Source organism: Mustela lutreola, chromosome 4 (genome assembly GCF_030435805.1).
Source record: "Mustela lutreola isolate mMusLut2 chromosome 4, mMusLut2.pri, whole genome shotgun sequence".
NCBI lineage: Eukaryota > Metazoa > Chordata > Mammalia > Carnivora > Mustelidae > Mustela > Mustela lutreola.
The window spans coordinates 37,579,101-37,604,229 of NC_081293.1; the positions used below are offsets into that span (position 1 = coordinate 37,579,101).

The following is a 25,129-nucleotide window of genomic DNA, read 5'->3' on the forward strand; positions in this document are numbered from 1 at the left end:
GGAAGCAGCAGGCAGAGGGAGAACGAGGCCTTCGACTGAGCAAGGAGCCAGATGTGGGACTTGATCCCAGAAAATAGGAAGCAGAATTAAAACAAAATTTCTCTATCCTATTGGTAGATTTATGCTCTTTGAGAATGCACTTACTACACTTATTCCAGTGGGAAAATCAGTACTACATTATCTAGAGAGTAAATTTTGCCTTGTTTTCACTTACCCATTCCTTACATCACTACTATGTACTATAATGTGTGGGTTTTATTGTTTTGGGGTTTGTTGAATCCTGGTTTTTATTTTACTTATTTATTTACTTATTTTAAATACTTTATTTTTTAGACAGACAGAGAGAGGCACACAAGCAGAGGGAGCAGCAGGCAGAAGGAGAGAAGCAGATTCCCACTGAGCAGGGAGCTCACCGCGTGGGACTCCATCCTCAGGATCCCAGAACCCCAGGATCCCAGGATCATGATCTGAGCCAAAGGCAGCTGCTCAACTGACTGAGCCACTCAGGCCTCCCAGAATCCTGGTTTAAAAAAAAAAAAAACAACTTCAAAAAACTTAACAAAATCTTTGTAGTAGACATTTTGGAACAATTGGGGAAATATGAATATGGAGTTGATACTAGAAGGTTTTTGTGGAATTACTGTGTGGTAATGTTATTGTGATCATGTAGGAGTACGTCCTTAATCTTATCAGATCAATGATGACATATTCAGGGCTGAAGTGTCATCATAAATGACTGACTATACATTTAGATAGATAAAATAAACCTGGAAAAATATAACAGCTGTTGACTCTAGGTGAGGTGTTTATGTGTGCTCATTGAATTCTTTCCAATTTTCTATTTGAAATTATCAGTAAGAGCCGGGACATATATTGACCGAGAAAATGTTTATATTCTTCACTGAAAACATGCTATAATAGTCATACCCTTAAAATGCATTTGTATAATGCCCTTAAAATGCATTTGTATAAAGATTGTGCACAGTCATCCACGGGAGATCGGGCTGCGTGTGGTAGTCGTTTTCTTTTAGTTTGTGTGTATTTTTATTCATCTATAATTTTTATGCATTACAAGCAATTTTGAGAAGCTGGCACTATCATTTTATTATCATTACGACTACTGCCGACACCACCAGCTCTGTGGTAGGAAAAGCTCTGCGGTCACGGGCTTGTTTTCTTTTATAATGTTCGCACTGCCTGTATTTTTCTCGAGCGTTCCCTTCTGGTCAGTCTGCGAAGCTGAAAGTCGGCCTCACGCCCCCTGGCGGTTCTCCCCGACTCAGCTCCGGCCCCACCGCCCTCTCCGGGGCGGGCCTCCTGCCGCGGGGCCTGACGGGAAACGCCCCTCCTGGTTCCGGGTTTGCGTTGCGCGGGAGCCCGGGGGCGAGCGTTTCGGCGCATGCGCCGCCCACGCAGGGCCCTGCCCTGGGCGAGGCGGGTACTGTAGCGCCGTTGGGGCGCCGCCCGTGTTGAAAATGAGCTGCGCCTGCGGAAGGGCGGGCCTTGGGCCTCAAGTCCCAACCCGCTAGAGCTACCCGGGCGGGCGGATCGCGGCTCGACCTTTGTTCATCTATCGGGGCCTGGGGGTTCTCAGGCTTGACAGTGTAGGCGTTCCGCTTTAGCAGATTAGGAAACAGAGAGTCAAAACAGGCCAGCGAGCGCCTCAGACCGCGCAGCCGGCGGAGGCGGCGCTAGGAGGCACATCCACAGCTGTCGCCTCTTTCAAAAGGGTTGTGCCTAAATCCGGCGTCGTAGCCCACCCAGCACTGAACCAGGGGGCATTGTCGTCGAGTATAATGTGGAATCCGCTTTGTCGTGGGACATTTGTATTTCTGGGATTCTTGGCGTCTCTGTGGGCTTCTTGGGTCACACATCATAATGGTTGGTTACGGGCCTGGTCTGAACTGTCCAGCCTGTGTGTCCTCAGTGGTCCTGGTTTGGGTGTTTTGAAGGCCCAGCCCAAGATTCCGGGGTACAGGGAGTTCCATGATTTAAGACCCTTATGGTAGGTTACAACTAAATGGTTTTGGCCGTTCTAGCCCTGCTTCCTAGGAACAAACCAACTCCTAAAGTAAAGCGGAATCCCACCTGGCAGATGGCCAGTCTGAATGGCGACCTCCCACCAGGGCTGCAGAGCAGAGGAGGAGGAGGCTGAGATAGAGCGGACGCTAGATTCACGCTGCTAGTAGTAATATGGGATCCTTGTGTTCTGCAAGCCACTCTTCAAACTGCTGACAGCCTGAGGTCGGAGCCAAGCTTTGGGAGAGGCGAGCTGGGTGAGCTGGGGCTAAGGCAGGCCTGCCAAGGACAAGTCCCTTCATTTGAAAGTCTGAGAGAGAATGGCCTGGGGGAAGGAAAGAACCATCTACCACCAGGAAAATTCTCTCTCAGACCTCCCTAACAGCCTTTGACTTCTTTCAGAGCCTCCGCTGTTTTCAGATCCCGAGGGGCTCTCATACCACATGTAGCACTGAGACATGTGGTTGCTTCCGCCTTTCTGGTTTCACAGACGCAGAAAGTAGTGCCGGAAAGAACTTCCTGAATTACCTGTTTCTGCTTGCAATGAAAGATGAAAAACGCGGAGCTAGAGAGGTTATCCTGTTCATTTGTGGCCTAACCAATAGTCCGATTTTCAGGTACAGTTAAGTCAAAACGAGTTTCTCTCAAAAGACTGAGAAACTACCGCAAAGGTAGTTAAGGACCAAAGGATGTTCTCTAACAGGAGGGTGTTTTTTCCAGCTAGTGAGGTGGAGTTTTATAGGCCGGAGAATCCAGGAGGTTTGAGGCAAGTCAGATCTCTTGTGATTATTCTTTCTTTCTTCTCCCCTAGCTCCACCTTTGTAGTTCCCTGCATGTATCCTAGTTCCACAGAAAATGAATAGATCTCAGGTGAGTTGTTTATTGTTCTTCTCCCTGTTTTGTTTACTGTGACTGTCTGAGGCTTTCAAGGGTCAATAGGTTAAAATGGAAATACAGAAATAGATGAAAATCAGCTTCAGAGAAAATATCCAGGAATGCATCAATATCAGGACTAAGTGGTATGCAGAAATATGCAGGTTTTATGATATTACAGCCAAGTTTGATTTTTCTTTTGTATGGTACCTCCCACCCCCAAGGTTTTGTTTATTTACTTTAGAGAAAGAGAGTGCATGTGGTGAGGGGAGGAGCAGAATGGGGAAAATAAGTAGGGGGAGAATCTCAAGCAGACTCTGTGAGGCGCCTGACTCAGGGCTTATTCCCACCACTGAGGTCATGACTCCAGCAGAAATAAGAGACGCTCAACCTACTGAGGCACTCGGGCACCACTTTATTCTTATTTTTATTTTTTTGAAAGTAGGCTCCACACCCAGCGTGGGACTTGAACTCATAACCCTGAGATCAAGAATCATATGCTCCAATGACTGAGCCAACCAGGTGCTCCTAAATTTGTCTGACTTTTCTTTTTTTTTTTTTTTTTTTTTTTAAGATTTTATTTATTTATTTGACAGAGAGAAATCACAAGTAGATGGAGAGGCAGGCAGAGAGAGAGAGAGAGGGAAGCAGGCTCTCTGCTGAGCAGAGAGCCCGATGCGGGACTTGATCCCAGGACTCTGAGATCATGACCTGAGCTGAAGGCAGCGGCTTAACCCACTGAGCCACCCAGGCGCCCTGTCTGACTTTTCTGAAAGACATTCTTTGTTGCATGATTTGAACTGGCTCTTAAATTGTCGTGGTAATTCCTCATGCGAAGTAAGAGTTCTAAAAAATGTTCCTGTTCTGATTTTCCTGTAGGTAACAGTAAATAATCTCTCAGGGATTAGGGGAAATCAATATAGCCTGCTGCCTATAATTGCTCCTCAAGGGAAGCAGGGCACACTGTGTTGAAGGAGAATTCAGTCAATCCAGGTTTCTATAGGCCCAGGTGCCAGCATGGTCCCATAGACTTCTTTCTAATGATCCCACTTGATCTAGGCATAGAACCATGTCTCCAAGGAAGAATGAATAATATAGATAGATAGATAGATATAGATAATCTCCTTTAATATTATAAATCGATTGTGCAGCAGATGGATTAAAGTTGTGTTTTCTAGCAAATATGTCCCCATTTCCCTTTCATGTTTCAAATCACTTGTTGGGTCTGTCTGGTAAGAGGCAATGGAGATCTTATTATGGCAAATGTCATGGTTACTTTAGTACTTAAATTACCTTGAGTTCAGTGAATTGAGCATTCTGTCCAGTTTTGGTGCCCATGTCCAGTCTCTCCTAGAAAGTCTTTTTTTTTTTTTTTTTAAGATTTTATTTATTTGACAGACAAGTAGGCAGAGAGGCAGGCAGAGACAGAGGAAAGGAAGCAGACTTCCTGCTGAGCAGAGAGCTTGATGCGGGGCTGGATCCTAGGACCCTGGGGATTATGACCTGAGCTGAAGGCAGAAGCTTTAACTCACTGCGCCACTCGGGCGCCACTCGGGCGCCCCTCGTAGGGAGTCTTCTTGGTTGGTTTCTAGTCTATTCCTCCTCCTGTGATTATTTCTTTTCTGTCTTTTCCACAGTGTCTTCCTCCTCTTCTTGCCTCTTATTATTGTTTCTTCCACAGTGTCCATTACTGATCTCCTGTTGTGCTCACTCTCCTGGTCTTGTGGGCGAATCTCTTCAGACTTCTGGGGATGTGCCATTTGCTGGGATGCTTGAATCTGGTCTCTAGTCCAGACCATTCCCTTACCCTGGACCCTAATGGCCAACTCTGCTGGACATTTCTTTATAGCTCATCTACAGATCCAAACAGAAAGTTGTTATTAACAGCCACCCCCCTGCTGCCCTTCTTTAATCTCTTACCAAATGTTATCACCAACCAGCCCATTGTCCAGGTAACAAACACAACATGGTTTTTTTGTTTTGTTTTTTTAAAGATTTTATTTATTTATTTGTCAGAGAGAGAGATCGCGAGCACATGCAGACAGAGTGGCAGGAAGAGACAGAGAGAGAAGCAGGCTCCCTGCTGAGCAAGGAGCCCGATTGTAGGACTCGATCCCAGGATGCTGGGATCATGACCTGAGCTGAAAGCAGCCGCTTAACCAACTGAGCCACCCAGGCGTTCCCAAACACAACATGTTTTAAGTGTCATCCTTTACCTGCTACCTAAACATCCAGTTGGTGATTAAATCTTGTTATTTTCAAGTTGTTAATATCTCTTCCTTTTTTTAATTAATATTTTTTATTTATTCATTTGAGAGAGGAAGTGAGTACACGCGAGAAAGCATGAGCAGTGGGGAGGGTCAGAGATAGAGAAGCAGACTCCCCGATGAACAGGGAGCCCCAAGGAGGGGCGATCCCAGGACCCTGGGATCATGACATAAGCTGAAGGCAGCTGCTTAACCAACTGAGACACCCAGGTGTCTGTGGTCTGACTTCTTTTATTCAGTGTTAGGTCTGTGAGAGCATCCCTGGGTAGCATTAGTTTGTTTTTTCTCCCCTGTGTGACTATACCACAGTTTATCCATCCTGCTCTGGATGGATTTGTGGGCTGTTTCTTTTTCTTTTTTTAAAAGATTTTATTTATTTATTTATGAGAGACAGAGAGAGAGGCAGAGGGAGAAGCAGGCTACTGATGCTCTGATCCCAGGACCCTGGGATCATGACCTGAGCAGAAGGCAGACCCTTAACCTTTTCAGCCACCCCGGCACTCGGGCTGTTTCTAATTCTGGCTTTTGTACATGTCTTTTGGTGTATATATGCACTTGATTCTGAAGGATATAAACCTAGAAGTAGAATTGGTGGGTCATAGAAGATGTATATGTTTGGCTTTGACAGATTCTGCCAAATGGTTTGACAAAATAGTTACACTACTTGACACTCCCAGCTGCCATACACCAGTCCTGTTGCACCATAGCCTTAATTAACACTTGACACTTGATGGCATTTGGTATTGTTTGTGAGCTTTTCTTTTAGTTTTTTTTTTTTCTTTCTTTCTTTCTTTTTTTTCTTTTTTTTTTTTTTTGTGGTATTTGGTGGGTGAGTGTAGTATCTCATTGTGGTTTTATTTTGTACTTCTCTGAAGACCGATGATGTGGAGCATCTTTTCATGTTAAATGACCATTTTGATATCTTTTTTTTTAAAGTGTGTTTCAGTCTTGTCCATTAAAAATTTTGACAATTTGTCTTTGCTGTATTAACTTATAGAAGTTCTTTGTATGTTCTAGATATGAGTCCTTTGTCAGATATGTGCCCTGCAGGTATCTTCGAGACTTGTTCTGAATTTGATTAAGTCCAGTTTATCAATCTTTTCTTTATGGTTAGTGCTCTGTGTGGCCTGTTTGAAAAAAAAAAAAAAAATCTTTGCCTATCCAACAGTCATAAGGGAATTCTCCTGAGTTTTCTTTTAAAAGCTCAAATTGATTTACTTTCACGTTAAGTGTATGATCATTTTGAATTTATATATATATATCTTTTTTCCTTCTCTCTCTCTCTCTCTCTTTTTTTTTTTTTTTTTTTGCATGAGCTATGGCTAACCAGTTCCTGCAGTACCATTTATTTAAGACCTTCCTTTCCCAACAGAATATTGTTGAAAATCAGGTGGCCACATATATGAGCATTTATTTTGGATTTTTTCAAAAAAGATCTATTTATTTATTTATTTTAGAGAAGCAGAGACAGGGAGAAGAGAGACCAGGGGGAGGGGCAAGGGGAGAGAGAATCCTGAAGCAGACCCCTTGCTGAGCACAGAGGCCTGTGCATGTCCCGCCACTCTGAGATCATGACCTGAGTTGAAATCAAGAGTTGGTCTTAACTGACTGATCCAGCCGGGCACTCCCTTTTTGGATTCTTATTTCTATTGCAGTTGTCTCTTTATCTAGCCTCCTGCCAGTAGTACCCTACCTTATTATTGTAGCTTTATAAAAACTATTCATTTTCTGTGGGTATAAGTTTTCTACTTTCATTCTTCAAGAATTGCCTTGGCCACTTCAAGTTCTTTATATTTCCATATCAATTTTATAATAATCTGGTCATCTCCCCTCTTACCCCCCCCCCCACCCGGCCTGCTGGACTGCTGGAATTTGGTATTGCATTAAATCTAGAGATTGATTTGGCAGACTGGTCATATATATATATATATTTTAAAGATTTTATATATTTATTTGACAGACAGAGATCACAAGTAGGCAGAGAGGCAGGCAGAGAGAGGGAAACAGCCTCCTTGCTGAGCAGGGAGCCCGATGTGGGGCTCGATCCCAGGACCCTGGGATCATGACCTGAGCTGAAGGCAGAGGCTTTAACCCACTGATCCACCCAGGCACCCCCAGACTGGTCATATTAATGTAGAGTTGAATTTTCAATGCATTAACATGGCATTTCTGTTCACTTACTTAGGTTTTCTTTTTCTCAGCAATGTTTGATAAAATTCCATGTAAGTATCTTTTTTTTTTTTTTTTTAAGATTTTATTTATTTAATTGGCAGAACACAAACAGAGGGAGTGGGAGAGGGAGAAACAGGCTTCCTGCCGAGCAGGGAGTCCAATGTGGGACTCCATCCTAGGACCCTGGGATCATGACCCAAGCTGAAGGCAGTTGCTTAGCGACTGAGCCACCCAGGCGCCCCTCCATGTATGTATTTTATAGTTTTTTTGTTAGATTTATTTTTAGGTAGTTGAAAAATTTTCTCCTTATTTGGGTGTTGCTAATACATAGAAATATAGTCAGTTTTTGTATAATGAACTTGTTTGCAATGACCTTACCATTCATTAACCTTTATATTTGATCTGTAGATTATTTTGGATTTTCTACCCACACAGCTGTGTTGTATGAATATTTCTTACTTTTTAATTCAATTTTAAACTTTTATTTATTTATTTTCTCTCTTTATTGCTGAGCTAGGGGCTATAAAGTACTATAGAATAGGGATAGTACAGCCTGTTTTCTTCCCAGTCTCAAGGGAAGATTTTCAATATTTTATTATTTTGTTTGATGTTTGCTGTAAGTTTTTTGGTAGATATACTTTGGGCAGTTTCCCTCTGTTCCTAGCTTGCTGGAAGTTTTTATCATCCAATGGGTGTTGATTACTGAGATGATTATATTATAATCTCCTTTATTTTTTTAATGGGTTGATTGATATTAACATAGTGATTGAAGTAACATTTTTGATTGAGGTAATTCTGTTAATATTTTGTTTCTTTTTAAGATTTTATTTATTTACTTGAGAGAGAGCATAAGCTGAGGGAGAGGCAGAAGCAGGCTCCCCTGAGCAGGGAGCCTGATGTGAGGCTTGATCCCAGGACCTTGGGATCATGACCTGAGCTGAAGGCAGACCCTTAAGCGACTGAGCCTCTCAGATGCCCCTGTGCATTGATTTTCAAATGTTAAACCAGCTTATTTTCCAGGGGGGAAAAAAGAAATCCAATCCGATCTTGATATTCTGTCAACTTTAATTATATTTTATGGTAAACTGCATACAGTTTTTGTCTTTGTCTTTGTTCATGAGAGAGGCTGTTATTTTCCTTTCTTGTAATGTCTTTGTTAGTTTTTTTTTTTTTTATATTTTATTTATTTATCTGACAGACAAGAGATTACAAGTAGGCAGGCAGAGAGAGAGAGGGGGAAACAGACTCCCTGCAGAACAGAGATCCTGGTGTGGGCATCGATCCCATGACCCTGAGACCATGACCTGAGCCCAAGGCAGAGGCTTTAACCCACTGAGCCACCCGGGTGACCCTCTTTGTTAGGTTTTATATCAATTTTCTATTGGCCTCAAAAAACTTGTTAGGTATTTTCACATTGTCTGTTGTCTGGAGGTGTTTGTGTAGACTGGATTTATTTATTCTTTAATTATAAAAGATTTTCTTTCTTTTTTTTTTTTTAAGATTTTTATTTTATTTATTTGACACACACACACACAGAGATCACAAGTAGGGAGAGAGGCAGGCAGAGAGAGAGAGGGGGAAGCAGTCTCTCCGCTGTGCAGAGAGCTCGATGTGGGACTCGATCCCAGGACCCTGAGATCATGACCTGAGTTGAAGGCAGAGGCTTAACCCACAGAGCAACTCAGGCACCCGAGTCTGGATTTTCTTTATGTAAAGTTTTAAATTATAGGTTTAATTTCTTTATATTAGGAAAATTGTCCTTTAGGACACGATAAAAGTTGCAGTTGTTTCTTCCCAGTTTGTCATTTGTCATCCCAGGTAGGCAGTAGGTGCTTTTTTTCTCCAGGGCTAAGTATGGTTCACCCACACCAGTTCTGATAAAAAGAATCACACAAAGGGTTTCTCACATTGGCTTTGCTTTCTGGCTCTATTTCCCCCTAGGCTGATCTTCTAGGAAGAGAGCCAACAGTGGTGTTAATTTAGTATCTTGATATGAACTGAAAGCCTTAATCTTATCCCTGTCCCTTATTATTTTAGGTCAAGGTCAGCAGTGACCTCCATTGCTGAATCCAATGGTGAAAGTCTCAGTCTTCTTACTTGCATTTTTTTTTGTTCTTATTTTTTAAAAGATTTATTTATTGGGGCACCTGGGTGGCTCAGTTGTTAAGCATCAGCCTTCCACTCTAGTCATGGAACCGAGTCCATGCTCAGTGGGAAGCCTGCCTCTCCCTCTCACATTCCCCCTGTTTGTGTTTCCTCTTGCTGTCTCTCTGTCAAATAAATAAAATCTTAAAAAAAAAAAAAAGATTTATTTATTTATTTAAGAGGAGGTGGGAACATGTGAGCAGGGGGAGGGACAGAGGAAGTGGGAGACAAGTGGGCTCAGGGAGTGTGCTGAGCAGGGAGCCTGAGGATGTGGGATTCGGGGCTCAATCCCAGGACCCTGGGATCATGACCTGAGCTGAAATCCAGAGTCTGATGTGTAGCCAACTGTACCACCCTGGGCTCCCTTACTTGTTCTTTTTGCCACTTTTGACACCACTAGTTACTTTTTCCTTCTGATTCACTTCACTCACTTGGCTTTCACAGTCTGTTAATAATTCCTTCTTTCTCTCTTAACTTGGTGGTTTCTTCTGTTCCTCCTATCTCTGAATGTTGGTGTGTCCTAGAGCACGGTCCTTGGTCCTGTCCTTCCTTTGTCAGAGGCCCCTCCCTTGATGATCTAGTCTGTTCTTATCTGCTGATAATCTGTGATCGGCCTTCTCTTCCTGCACTTGAGATGCGTTTATCTCACTGTCCAATCTGTATCTCCATTTGAATGTTTATAGACTCAAGCTCAGCTTGACTAAAACTGACCTCCTGAGCTTTGCCTCCCAAACCTACTTGCTCTGGTGTCTTCTCCTTAATAGCGGACCCTTTGGGATGATCCTTGACCTGTTTTTTCTTATGCTCTGTATCTTGTTTGTTAGGAAAACCGTGGGGCCCTATATCTAAAATATATCTAGGGTCTGACCTCTTCTGATTTTTTCTGCTATAGTTAACCTCACCAGGCCAGAATAATGAGTCTGGTCTTGTCTGGATTACAGAAATAGTCACAGAGCAGGTCTTGCTGCTTCTCAACCCTGGCCCCTCAACACAGCATCCAGAATGCTCCTTGTAGAATTTGAGTCAGGTTATTTTATGTCACTCCTGTGTTCAACATCTCCATTTTTCTTTGAGTAAAAGCCAAAGTTCTTACAGTGGTTTATGTGGCCCATTTTTTTTTTCTTAAAGATTTGATTTATTTATTTGGCAGACGGAGATCAGAAGTAGGCAGAGAGGCAGGCAGAGAGAGAAGAGGAAGCAGACTCCCTGCCAAGCAGAGAGCCCCATGTGGGACTCAATCCCAGGACTCTGGGATCACGACCTGAGCCAAAGGCAGAGGCTTTACCCACTGAGCCACCCAGGCGCCCCTGTGGCCCATTTTTGATCCGATCTTGCTTCTTAGCGCCTTGATCCATCTGCTCCAGCCTTACTTGCTTTCTTGCTGTTTTAGAAACATACCAGGCCCAGTGCCACCTTTATCCTTACACCAAATGCATAAATAAATAAAATGTTAAAAAAAATCCTTGATTAATTTTTACCATTTATTATTACATGATATTTGCCTTTGCCCCATTGAAAGTTAAGACTGTAAATTCTACTTTATCTGAGGTAACTAAGGCCATGCTTACTTCCCTTTTGTTTGCATTTTCTTATAAAATTTTGTTAATTCCTTCATTTTTCACCATTTTTATCACTTTGAGATTTTTTTTATACTAACAAATGTCAGCATTTTTGGTTTTTTAGACCATTATGTTAGTCTGTCTTGGATAAAATATACATCCCTCACATTTTCTGCGGTAATCCATGTATTTGGTTTTACATATCCATCTTAGTTTGCTAAATATTATATTTGAGTATAACATAAATATATACCCTAGTTTTAGCTATTAATTGTACATTTTTCAGAATCTGAATCCTCCAGCCCCTCTTAGGTGACCTTAGAAAGCTTTAGTCCACCCTACCCTTCACCCAGACTCCTTCATTTTGCTAATTTATCAGTGTATTATTGGTTCTTCCCTATGGAGAGTCTTTTCTATTTCAAGACGCCTTTTTTCTAACATTGTGTTGTACATTTCAAGTAGGCTCCACACCCAATGTGGGGCCCAAAGGGTGGCTTGAACTCATAACCCTGAGATTAAGACCTGAGCTGAGGTCAAGAGTTGGAGGCTTAACTGACAGCCACCAGGAGCCCCTATGTTGTACATTTCAAATTATGTTAATATTATCCATCTGGTTGAAGCTGTATATCCCTACAAGATCTGTTGTTTCCCACTCCTTCCTTTCCTCTTCAACTTTCCCTTGCTTGAGACTATTGAGCAGTTTATTTGTACCTACTTGGTGTTTTCTCTGTGGAGGTAACATAGGTGATTTAGCCCTTGAGGCACTGCCCATTTGAACACATCTGGTTTGGGGCCTGTCATATGAAAGGCAGTTTATCTGTGCATACGATTTCTAGATTGAAATTATTTTCTCATAATCGCATTGTCTTTTTATTTTCACCACTGCAGAGGAGAAATCTGAAGTTGGGATACATCAGTTGTTCTTTCATCTGGAAGCTTGTAAGAGTTTATCCTTGTTATTCAGTATTATATAAATGTATGCCTCGATGCATCTTTTTTCATTAATTCTAGGTTGGTGGCTGCTTCTTTCAACGTTTTAGGTATTTAATTCCCCTCTTCTTGCTTGCATGGATTCTGAGAAGTCTCTTGTAATTCTTATCATTGTTCCTTTGTAGGTAAGAGGCACATCCCTCTAGGCTTCCCCCTACTCCCCACTTCTTTGCTTCTCTCAGGATTTTCCCCTTTGTCTTTGGTTTTCTGGAATTTATTTTGTTTTATTTTTTTTTAAAGATTTTATTTATTTATTTGACAGAGATCACAGGTAGGCAGAGAGGCAGACAGAGAGAGAGAGGAAAAAGCAGGCTCCCTGCTGAGCAGAGAGTCCGATGTGGGGCTCCATCCCAGAACCCTGGGATCATGACCTGAGCCGAAAGCAGAGGCTTTAACCCACTGAACCACCCAGGCACCCCTGGTTTTCTGGAGTTTAAATATGATATGACTAGATGTGGTTTTGTTGGTATTTATCCCACTTGGTATTGTCTGAGCTTCCTGGATCTGTCATTAATTTTGGAATTTTTTGGTCATTGTTACTTCAGATATTCCCTCTGCTCTGTTCTTCTGGTATTCTACTTGTGCATATATTATAGCTTTTGATGTCCCACAGCTCTTGGATGGATGTTCTATTTTTTTCATTCTTTTTCTCTTCACATTTCAGTTAGTGAAGTTTTGTTGACCTCTCTTCAAGTTCACCGGTTCTTTCCTTGGCTTGTGTAATGTGCCTTTCAAAGGCATTCCTCATTTCTATTACTGTGGTTTTGAATTCTAGCATTTCCTTTTGATTTTTTTCTTGGAATTTCTCTTTGCCTGCTTATGTAACTCATTTATTCTTGAATGTTGTCTTATTTTTTTTTCATTCAACTGTTTAGCATATTAATCATAGTTATTTAAAACTCCCTCTCATAATTTCAGCATCTGTATTATATCTGAGTCTTGTCCTGATGATTACTTTGTCTCTTCCAAGCGTGTTTTTTTCTTGCTTTTTGATATGCTTTGCAATTTTTTTTTCTTCTAAAGCTGGACACTTTAGAAGGGGTTAAAGGAGATAAAGGGGTTTTATGTGATTCTGGCTAGGAGATGGGCTGTGTTTAATGTTGTAGCTGGAGGTCTCAGAGTCTCCAAATTCCTTAAGTGTCCTTGTTTTTGACTCCCATCTTGACTTTGGGCTTCCCTGTGTACTCCTGTGTCTTGAAACTGTTCAGGTTTTTCATCTGTAATCTGCTCTTATTGCCCTGGAGCCTGTTGATGTGGTGGGAAGCTGTTGAGAGGGGAGCATTTCCTAATCTCATGATTAAATTTCAGTCTTTTAATGGTCCTATATCCCAGAATTTTTAATAAGCTGGAAAACTGTTACTATTTTATTTCATTTATTTTATTTTTAAATTTGTTCAGTTTTATTGAGATATAATTGACAAAATTGTAAGATTTAAAGTGTAGGGGATCCTGGCTGGGTTGTGGAATAGCATTTAACTCTTGATCTCAAGGTCATGAGTTGGAGCCCCATGTTGGGTGTAGAAATTATCGGGGGGAAAAAAAACTTTAACAACAACAAAAAGTATACATTTTGATGATTTGATATACATACACATTGTGAAAAGATTCCCCCATCTAGTTAATTATTTATTACAATTGTTACCTCATAAATTTATTTATTTTTTACTATTTTGTGAGAACATTTAAGTTCTCCTCTCTTAGCAAATTTCAGTATACAGTATAGTGTTATCAACTGTAGTCACCACGTTATACATGAGATCCTCAGAGTTCATTCATCTTATAGCTGGAAATTTGTAACTTTTTACCAAACTCTCCCTATTTCCACTGCTTGTTAGCCCTGGCAGTCACCTTTTTAACCTTCTGTTTCTGTGAGTTTGCCTTTTTTTTTTTTTTTTTTTAAAGATCCCATATATAAGTGATACTGTTCAGTAGTTGTCTTTCTCTGTCTGAATTATTTCATCCAACATAATAGTGATTTCAGAGTCCATCCATCTTGTCCCATATAGGAGGATTTCCTTCTTTCTCATGGCTGAATCATAGTCTGTTTATAAACACTGCAGACTATGATATATCTATCTATCTATCATATATATATATAGTGTGTGTGTGTGTGTACACACACACATATATCTTTGTCCATTCTGCTGATGGAGAACTTAGGTGTTTCTATATCTTGGCTATTGTGTGTAATACTGCAGTGATTATGAAGACTATTGAAGATTTACAATGTAACAAAAGTAAAAATATATGTAGGCTTTTTTTGGGCAGAGTATATATAAATATCTTATATGAGAGAAATTTTACGTGATAGGTTTATTTATTAGAACTGAACATTATAGTAGGAAACATATATGTTTGCTTAATAACATATAATTTTGAATCGATGATTTTAATATGAATACGAACTGGGTAAGGTGTCCCATACTTAATACCTATGTAACTGTTTTGTTTTAATTGAAATGTTCATTGTGATAATTGTAGATTGTAAGATGCAGTTTTACATTTTTTCAAAAATTCTAAAAGATTTTATTTATCTGTTAGAGAGGGGGAGGGAGGGAGAGCACAGAGGGAGAAGGAGAGGGAGAAGCAGACTCCCCAGTGAGCGGAGAGCCCGAATAGAACTTGATCCCAGGACCCTGGCAGAAGCCCAACTGACTGAGCATTCCTGGTGCCCCTAAGATGTGGTTTTAATAAAACAGAGAAATCAGGTGTTGCCTTTACCCAGCTTCCCCCAGCGGTAATATCTTGCAAAACTGTAGTACAATATTAGCCCAGGGGAAATGACCATACTGATACAATCCACCAATCAGTTTATAGTTTCTCAGTTTTATTTATCCTCATTTATGTGTATGTATATTAAGTTCTGTGCATTTTTTTTAAAGATTTTATTTATTTGTCAGGGAGAGAGTGCACAAGTATGGGGAGAGGCAGAGGGAAAGGGAGAAGCAGACTCCCTGCTGAGCTGGGAGCCGGATGCGGAACCCATCCCAGGACCCTGGGATCATGACCTGAGCCAAAGGCAGACAGACTCTTAATGACTGAGACACCCAAACACCCCGGGTTCTGCACAGTTTTATCACGTGTGTGGGTTCGTGTATCCACCACCAGTCAAAGTACAGAGCCGTTTCATCACTATGGCGGTTCTGTGTTTCTATTCTATAACCACATCTCCCTCCCTTCCAGATCTCATTCTAGCTCCTGCCAATAAATAATGGGTTCTCCATTTCTAAAATGTTGTCACTTAAAAAATGTTACATGAATGGAATCATACAGTATGTAACAGAATTCACTTTTTTCACTCAGTATAACTGCCTGAAGATTCATTTAACCGTGTTTCTCTGCATATCAGTAATTTATTCTTTTTTATTGCTCAGTATTACTTTGTGGTCTGGATGTACCACAGTTTGTCTACCTATTAAGCTAGGCTATTTCCAATATTTTATTATGAATAAAAGTGTTATGAATTTCCCCCCCATTTTTTTACTGTAGTGACTAGAACTTCTAGTACTATACTAAATAAGAGTGGTGAGAGTAGGTGTCTCCACTTGTTCCTTATCTTAGGGGCAAAGGACTGTCTTTCAACATTAAGTATGATGTTAGCTTTAGATTTTTTAATAGATTCTCTTTACCAGGCTGAGGTAATTTCCTTCTATACTGGGTGTCCCAGGAACCCTGGGTTTGGTGATTTATTTGGAGAACTCAGCATGTAGTCCTTTTCATGGCTAAATGTATTACAGTGAAGAGACAAGGCAAAATCAGCAAAATGTATAGGCATGGGGGGCAAAGTCTCCCTTTGGAAAGCAGACACAAGCTTCTGCAAGTCCTTTCCCAGTGGAGTCATACAGGATGCATGTGATTCCTCCCAACACCAAATTGTGACAGTACATGTGAAGAATTGCCTACCAGTGAAACTCTTCAAAGACTCAGTGCCCAGGGTGTTCTCCCTAGCACATATCCAAATTCCAGCTTCCCAGAAGGAAAGCATGTTTTCAGAATAAGGCGTATTGTCTGAACAGTTTAGGCACAGTAAGACATTCTTATTGGGGAAAGATGGGAACACTCCCGAAAATTGAAGTTCCTAGGTGCCAGCAATAGGCCTTGAGAGCAGGCCTTCCTAATGATATATATATATATTTTAAAGATTTTATTATTTATTTGACAGACAGAGATCACAAGCAGGCAGAGGCAGAGAGAGAGAGGAGGAAGCAGGCTCCTTGAGGATCGATCCCAGGACCCTGGGATCATGACCTGAGCCGAAGGCAGAGGCTTTAACCCACTGAGCCACCCAGGCGCCCCCTTCCTAATGATATTAATCTCGGGCTTGCTATGTTAACCCTTTTCTGCACACTTTCTATTTTTGACTTTTTCAGCGTTTGTCCAGGTGTTGGATTTTGCGAAATGGCTTTTCTACATTTAGTATGATCACATGAGTCTTCTTCATTAGCTTGTTTATATGGTGGATTACATTATGATTGACTGATTTTTAAGGAAGCTCTAGGCCCAATGTGGGGCTTGAACACAGGACCCCAAGATCAAGAGTGGCATGCTTTATTGACTGAGCCAGCCAGAGCCCCTACATTATGAATTTTTAAATGTTTAACCAGCCTCGCTACTTGGAATAAATCCCTCTTGGTCATGGTGTGTGGTACTTTTTATACATGATTGGATTTGATTTGTTAGTATTTTGTTGCAGATTTTTGTGTGTAATTGATGAAAGGTATTGGTCTATTTTTCTTTTGCACTGTATGTATGGTTTTGATATCAGACTAATATTAATCTTATTAAATGAGCTGGGAAGTGCCCTTCTTCTGTTTTTTTTTTTTTTTTTTTTTGGTAAAAGAATGTCTAATTGAGGGGCGCCTGGGTGGCTCAGTGGGTTAAAGCCTCTGCCTTCGGCTCAGGTCATGATCCCAGGGTCCTGGGATCGAGCCCCGCATCGGGCTCTCTGCTCAGCAGGGAGCCTGCTTCCTCCTCTCTCTGCCTGTTTCTCTGCCTACTTGTGACCTCTGTCTGTCAAATAAACAAAATCTTTAAAAAAAAAAAAAAGGATGTTTAATTGATATTAATTATTCTTTTAATGTTTAGTAGATTCTCCAAATCTAGATTTGGAGGTATCTTTTTTGGGAGCTTTATAATTATTAATTTTGTCTGTTTTATATTGCTGAAGTTGTGGTAAAGTTTCCAATTATAATTATGATTTTTTTTAGCCTTATTGTATTTTTATGTTTTATGTATTTTAAGGCTCTACTGGTTGGTTCATATACATTTAGGATTTCTAAATGTTATGTCTATTACATTCCTCATTTTATCATTATGTAATATTCCTCTTTGTTTCTAGTAATTTTCTTTGTTCTGAAGTTTACTTTATTGGATATTACACTTTGTAATTGTCTCACAGTATTTGGATATTGTTTTGTTTTGTTCTCTTTGCATTTCAGTTTTGGAAGTTACTGCTGACATTTCTTCAAGCTTGCTGATCCTTTCCTCAGCCATCTCATCTCTTGATGAACCCATAAAAGGCATTCTTCATTCCTTTCACAGTCTTTTTGATTTCTAGCATTTGTTTTTGATTCTTAGAGTTTCCATTCTCTGCTTACATTACTTATCTGTTCTTGCATGTTGTCCATTTTTCCATTGGTGCTCTTAACATAGTAATCATAATTTATTTTATTTTAAAAATATATTTATTTGAGAGAGAGCAGTGGGGAGAGACAGAGGGAGAGGGAGAAAGAGTCTCAGCTAGACTCCGCACTGAGTGCAGAGTGAGATCAGACCAGAGCTGAAACCAGAAGTTTGATGCCTAACCAACTGCGCCATCCAGGTGCCCCAGTAATCCTAATTTCAAATTCTCAAGTCTCATAACACCAACACTTCTGCTATACCTGAATGTGCCTCTGCTGCTTTCTCTTTCTTTTCAAACTGTCTTTTTTTTTTTTTTTCTTTTAGTATGACTTCAGTTTTTATTGAAATAGGGACAGCAGCGCCTGGGTGCCTCAGTCGTTAAGCATCTGCCTTCGGCTCAGGTCATGATCCCAGGATCCTGGGATCGAGCCTGCTTCTCCCTCTCGCACTTCCCCTGCTTGTGCTCCGTGTCTCGCTGTCTCTCTCTGTGTCAAATAAATAAATAAAATCTTAAAAAAATATATGAACATGATATACTGGTGTATTAGAATTCTCCAGAGAAAGAGAACCAATAGGATAAATGTAGATATTTATAAGAGGATATCTGTTATAGGATTTGACTCCCACAATTATAGAGATCACAAAGTTCAAGGATCTGCTGTCAGTAAGCTGGAGATCAGGACAGACAGTGGTGTCATTCAGCCTGAATCTGAAGGCCTGAGAGCCAGGAGTGCTGATGTCCAAAGGCAGGAAGAAGATGGATGTCCCAGCTCAAGCAAAAACAGCACTCTTCCTCCACCTTTTTGTTCTGTTCAGGCTTTTAGTACATTGGGTAATGCCTGCTTGCACTGGTGAGGGGGATTTTTACTTAGTCTACCATTCAAATGAGAATCTCTTCTGAGAATACCGTCACAGAGACACCCAGAAATGTTTTACCAGCTTTGTGGGCATCCTTTAGCACAGTGAAGTTGACACTAGATCATTGCAATTGGGTAAAGGAAAGGGAGATAAATAGTTCTTTGGTGTGTGGTCTTAGCCTGATCTGTCTAGGGGTTAGGCTGCAGTTACTGTTTGTTGTTGCTATGTTACCGGGTGAACCTGGGGAGATGGCGGGCCTTGGGTCTTCAACCTAAACTATCTGAAAGATGTCCCCAAAGGCTCTTGGTCTCATCATGAGAAAGAATTCAAGGACTAATACAACACAGCAGCTGAGGGTCACAAGTGGGAAAGTTTGTTAAAGTCAAAGTACATTCTCAAGATGTGAGAGCTGGTGAGTTCAAGAGAGAGAGCGCCTCGTGCTCTAACTTTTTTTTTTTTTTAAGATTTTATTTATTTATTTGACAGACAGAGATCACAAGTAGGCAGAGAGACAGGTAGAGAGAGTGGGGGAAGCAGGCTCCCTGCCGAGCAGAGAGCCCGACGTGGGGCTTGATCCCAGGACCCTTCGATCAGAGCCTGAGCCAAAGGCAGAGGCTTTAACTCACTGAGCCACCCAGGCACCCCGGGTTTCTAACTTTTATTGACAGTTGTTAACAAGGGGAAGAATATTCATTACTTGAGGAGGGGATTTTTCCAAAGTAGGGTTTTGTACTTTTTCTTGCTTATTTGATCAGGAGTTCCTGTTTTATTTTATTTTATTTTATTTTATTTTATTTTATTTTTTTTTTAAAGATTTATTTATTTATTTATTTGACAGAGAGAGAGATCACAAGTTAGGCAGAGAGAGAGGAGGAAGCAGGCTCCCTGCTGAGCAGAGAGCCCGATGTGGGACTCGATCCCAGGACTCTGAGATCATGACCTGAGCCGAAGGCAGCGGCTTAACCCACTGAGCCACCCAGGCGTCCCAGGAGTTCCTGTTTTAACACCTGTCATCTTGGGCCTGGCTGGTTTGATCCAGCTTTTTGTGCTTTGTTTTGGAGTGCTGCCAAGACAGGCTTCTGACTTTTCCAGATAGCTGGCCACGACTTCCTCTAGTGGACTCCATGCCTTCCTTTAGAACTTAACCAACTGCCTCTAACAGCTGCAGGTATCAATATTTGTGGCAGTTGCTCCTGGTATCATAATGTATTTGTAACTGAATGTTTATCACAGTTGACTTACGTCAGTATTTTACCACTTAGTGTGAAGCATGGAAACTTGACTTCCATTTAGTTGTTTTTCCTTTCCCTACTTTTAAATATTATTCTCTTGAGTATCACATTGATGTAGGCAGGCTGGGTTTGAGGACCCAGACGGGGGGCCTGCAGGACCAGCCGAGAGAGTCCTTGACTTTGCATAGGACAGAAATCAAACTCAGGTGGAGGGGAAGTGAGAACAATTTATTGAAGGTAAAGAGAGCAGATAGAGACTGTTAGGTGTCCTTCCGAAGTCACTTATGCTCTGATGCCAGAGGTCTTGCTCTGTCTGGAACACTGCATGTGACACTGCCTGGTCACTCTTTAGATGTTATCTATAGTGCTGGAAGACTTCAAAGAATCGTTAACTCCTTGACCTTTATAAGGAGGACACAGTGTGTGTCGGGCACAGGTGTAGGTCCCAGCAAGAACAGAAGCAGGAAAAGGAGCAAGAAGCAGCCCTTTGTGGGATCTCTTCAGTGTCACTGACTCAATATGGTATTTTAATTTTTATTTCAACCTTGAAATATGATTTATAAAACTCATTAGGAAAGGATAGTTTCTTCTTTAGCCATTCTTTAATGGTAGATCTCCTTACAACAAATTCTGTTAGTTTTCTTTCATGTGAGAGTATCTTAATTTCTTCTTCATTCGTGACGGAGAGTTTCAAACCAGATGAAGAATTTACAATTTAGAGTATTTTCCTATGAGCTTTCAAAAAAAATGTGACAATTCGATCAGGCATCTCAGTTAGGCGTCTGCCTTCAGCTTGGGTCATGATCCTGGGGTCCTGGGATCAAGTCCCATGTAGGGCTCCCTGCTTAGTGGAGAGCCTGCTTCTTCCTCTCCCACCCCTGCTGTGTTCCCTCTCTTACTATCTCTCTCTGTCAAATAAATAAATAAAATCTTAAAAAAAAAGAAAGGAAAAGAAAAATGTGACAATTCCTTCCAGCCTCCATGATTTCAGATGAGAAATCCACTGTCATTCAAATTGGTGTTCTATGGGTGATGTGTTGTTTCTTTAACGCTGTTTCCACGGTTTTTTTCTTTAGCTTTCAGAAGTTTAATTGTGATATGTCTAGGTATAGATTTTTGGGAGGTTTGACTAGTGTCTTCTATTTAGATATGTCTTTTGTCAGTTTGGGGACATTTCCAGCCATTATTTTTTTAAACATAGAGCTGACGGCCAAGAGGCTTCCCCCCACCCCCAGCCTATTTTCTCTTTGGTTCAGATGGGCCAATCTGTTGTTCTATCCTCAAGTTCAAGGATTCTTGTCATCTGCAATTGTTATGGGTTGAATGAAGTCCTCTTGAAAGATATGATGAAGTCCGAACCTCTGGTGCCTATTTGTGACCTTGTTCAATTATTCAGTTTTACCCTTAAGAAATTTTAAGTTTTGGGTGCCTGGGTGGCTCAGTCAGTTAAGTGTCCTACTCTTGATTTTGGCTCAGGTCATGATCTCAGGGTTGTGAGGTTGAGCCCCAAATGGGGGTCTGTGCTGGGTGTTGAGCCTGGTTAAGATTCTCTCTCCCTCTCTCTCTGCCTGCCCCTCCTTGCTTTCTCCCTCTCTCTAAAAAAAACCTAAAATTTTTTTAAAAAGCAATTTTAGGGACTCCTGGTGGCTCATTTGGTTAAGCAACTGCCTTTGGCTCAGTCATGATCCTAGAGTCCAGGGATTGAGTCCCATGTCCGGTTCCCTGCTCAGTGGGGAATTTGCTTCTCCCTCTGACCCTCCCCACTCTCATGCTCTCTCTCATTCTCTCTCAAATAAATAAAATCTTAAAAAAAAAAAAAAGAAATTTTAGGTCTTCTCATAGAATTTCAAACCTGGTACTTATCTTGAGACACTTTACGTATTCAAATATATGCTTTTAACTTCTGCCCTTTTTTTAAGTCTTATTTATTTATTTGTCACAGAGTGGGAGGTAGCCAGCATGTGTGCACAGGCAGGGAGAGCAGCAGGCAGAGGGAGTAGCATGCTCCCTCCTGAGCAAGGAGCCTGATATGGGACTGATCCCAGGCCCCAGGATCATGACAGGAGCTGTATGTAGGTAGACGCTTAACTGAGTGAGCCACACAGGAGTCCTTCCAGCCTTCTTGAATACTAGACTCTATCCTCCATACCTGCTCTTTGCAGGGGCTCAAGCCTTATTCTCAGCCCTTGTTTGTGCCAGAATTTGTTAAGTGGTCCTGGGTTAGAAGTGGGTTTAGATACTGAAGAGCAATTCACTACAATTTCTAGTATTTTCATATCTTGCCTGTTTTGTTTTCAGAAAGTATTTTATTTTTTTTTTTAATTTTTTAAAAATTTATTTTCAGGGGGCGCCTGGGTGGCTCAGTGGGTTAAGCTGCTGCCTTCAGCTCAGGTCATGATCTCAGGGTCCTGGGATCGAGTCCCACATCAGGCTCTCTGCTCAGCAGGGAGCCTGCTTCCTCCTCTCTCTCTCTGCCTGCCTCTCTGCCTACTTGTGATCTCTCTCTGTTAAATAAATAAATAAAATCTTTAAAAAAAAATTTATTTTCAGCATAACAGTATTCACTATTTTGTTACCACACTGAGTGCTCCATGCAATCTGTGCCCTCCACCTGGTACCCCAACCTTCCACCCCCCCCCCGTTTTCAGAAAGTGTTTATATTCTAAGCGCTACAAGACGGAGATAGACTTCATTCTGCCTTTTTGGTCTCATCTCATTAGTCTCTTAGTAGAAACTCTTGAATCTGTCATTCCTGTCATAGCATACCACTGCTCAAAGTGTGCTTGCTTTGTTTTTTCCTCAGCAGAGACATAGTACCTGAGGCAAGACAAACCCAGAGGCTCTGCTTGCATCCAAAATTGGAAAATACTATCAGGAGAAGCACACACACATACAAACAAACAGCAGGAATTTGGGAGTTCACCTCCTTGCGATTCTTTCTGTTCTCAAGTTTTGGTCTCCTTTATCCTTGTTGCTCCCACAACAGTTGGATGCCTTTAAGTATATTTTTGTTGTTTATATGGGTTGTACTAGATGTTTTTAGAAGGAATATTGGCCTAAAGCAATGTAATACATCCTACCGTGAAGGAGGGGTGTGTGTGTGTGTATTTTAAAAGAAATATATAGCTGGTCAGGCATATGGGGAGTGCTGAATTTAAAGCAGGTCTCTACTTCTCAGTTACATGGGTTGGTGTTTTCATTGTGAAGTCTGGGGCGTCATGTGTTTTATTTTTGAGCTTCCCCAGAAAAGACTGGCTTGGAATCCAGGTTAATGCAGATTCCCTCCTGGTTGTAGAATTGTCTGGCTGACCCAACTCCAAGATGCAGGCAGCCTTTCTCTTGCTGAAAAAATGAATTTCCCAGATGATACTCCTTTTCTGGTGAAAGTGAATGGGTAGCCCAGTTGGCAGATAATTCACAGGAGACATCCTTTTGCATCCATGGGATTTGAGCAATTCTCCGTTAAAAAAAAAATTTTTATTTATTGGGTTACCTGGGGCCTCAGTTAGTTGAGCGTCTAAGAGTGTTGATTTCTCTTTTTTTTCCCCCCAAGATTTTATTTATTTATTTGACAGACAGAGATGACAAGTAGGCAGAGAGGCAGGCAGAAAGAGAGGGAAGCAGGCTCCCTGCAGAGCCGAGAGCTCGATGTGGGGCTTGATCCCAGGACCCCGGGATCATGACCCAAGCCAAAGGCAGAGACTTTAACCCACTGAGCCACCCAGGTGCCCTAAAACTGTTTTCTTTCTTTCTTTCTCTCTTTCTTTCTTTCTTTCTTTCTTAAAGATTCTATTTATTTGAAAGAGAGAGAGATCACAAGTAGGCAGAGAGGTAGGCAGAGAGAGAGAGAGAGAGGGAAGCAAGCTCCCTGCCAGGCAGCCCCCAAACTGTTGATTCCAGCTGAGGTCTTGATCAAAGTGTCATGAGTTCAAGCCCTACACTGGGCTCCATGCTCGGGGTGGAGCCTACTTAAAGGAAAAAAAAAAAAAAGACTCTTTTGCTATTCAAGTCTGTGTGTGTGTGTGTTTATGTCTTGCATAAGAAAGTACTATAGCATTTTGGGGAAAATTTCAGTTGTGCAAATATGAAAAAATATTTTTCTATATTATAAGTAGTACTGTATAATACTAATAAATTTTAACATTATGCACAAAATTAAAAACAATGCAGTTCCTTCTCAAATTTTCAAAGTTGTCAGGAATTGTGAATGTTCAAAAGCTTCTGTGTCCAGTAAATTAGGAGCTGTGTTTATGGTAGTATTACTCCCTATTTCCCTTCATACCCTCATTAGGTATTATTATTATCTTTTTTCCCTGGTTTAATTTTCTTTTCTTTCTTTCTTTTTTTTTTTTTTTAAGTAAACTCTGCCTTCAATATGGGGCTCAAACTCATAATCCTGAGATGGTCACATGCTCCATGGACTGAGCCAGCCAGGTGCTTCTGGTTTAATTATTTTTTAACTTACTGGTTATACTCCATTTCCCTAGAAACTTTATTTCCTCATTTTTTATAACAAATTTATTGAGATATAATTAATATAACACAAAATACAAGTATGCAAATTAGGGATTTGGGGTATATTCATAGAGTTACGCAATCATTACCATGACAAGCTATATCAGGTATCTTGTAGGTTCAGTTCCAGAATACCAAAATAAAGCAAGTATCACAATTAAGCAATAAATGCCTGTCTAGACCTCATTTGTGGCAACCCTGAGTCGGGCACTCAGTGTTGTGTATTTCCTTCTTAGCACTACTTCAGTTAGTGTGTCATAATTTTTGATATTTTTTTTCACTTTCTTTCAGTTTAATGTATTTTTAAAAATTTTGTCTGAGAGTCCCCTTGACCCATGGATTTTCTTACATATGTATTGTTGAGTTTACAAGGGTTAGGAAATTTTCTTGTTCTCTTTCTTTTATTGATTTCTAGTTTGGTTACGTTGAGGCTAGAGAATGTACTGTATGTGATTTCAGTTCTTTTAAATAGGCTGAAGTTTGTTTTATGGTACATGTTCCATGGGTACTTGAAAAGAGTGTGTATTTGCTATTGTTGGGTGAAGTATTCTATAAATATCAATTAGATCTTGTTCGTTGATGTGCTACTGAGTTCTTTTATATTCTTGGTGATTTTCTGTCTAGTAATTGTTTCATTTATTAAGAGTATGTTGATGTCACTAGCTATAATGATGGATTTTTCTATCCTTCAGTTCTGTCAATTTTTTTTTAAAGATTTTATTTATTTATTTACAGATGGAGATCACAAGTAGGCAGAGAGGCAGGCAGAGAGAAAGGGGGAAGCAGACTCCCTACTGAGCAGAGAGCCCGATGTGGGACTCCATCCCAGGACCCTGAGATCATGACTGAGCCGAAGGCAGAGGCTTTAACCCACTGA

At 40.9% G+C, this 25,129-nt stretch overlaps 1 long non-coding RNA gene across 4 annotated transcripts in view; it reads left to right on the forward strand.

Moving 5' to 3' along the window:
* The first annotated feature begins 1,615 nt into the window (after window positions 1-1,615).
* LOC131828692 (uncharacterized) overlaps window positions 1,616-25,129 on the forward strand; it is a 64,366-nt gene continuing 40,852 nt past the window's right edge. For 2 of the 4 annotated variants that reach the window (XR_009352542.1, XR_009352543.1), the window contains exons 1-2: window positions 1,616-2,636; window positions 2,831-2,889. This is a non-coding gene — a long non-coding RNA (uncharacterized LOC131828692). The remainder of the gene's footprint in view (window positions 2,637-2,830; window positions 2,890-25,129) is intronic. The other 2 variants (XR_009352544.1, XR_009352545.1) reach the window with 1 other exon arrangement.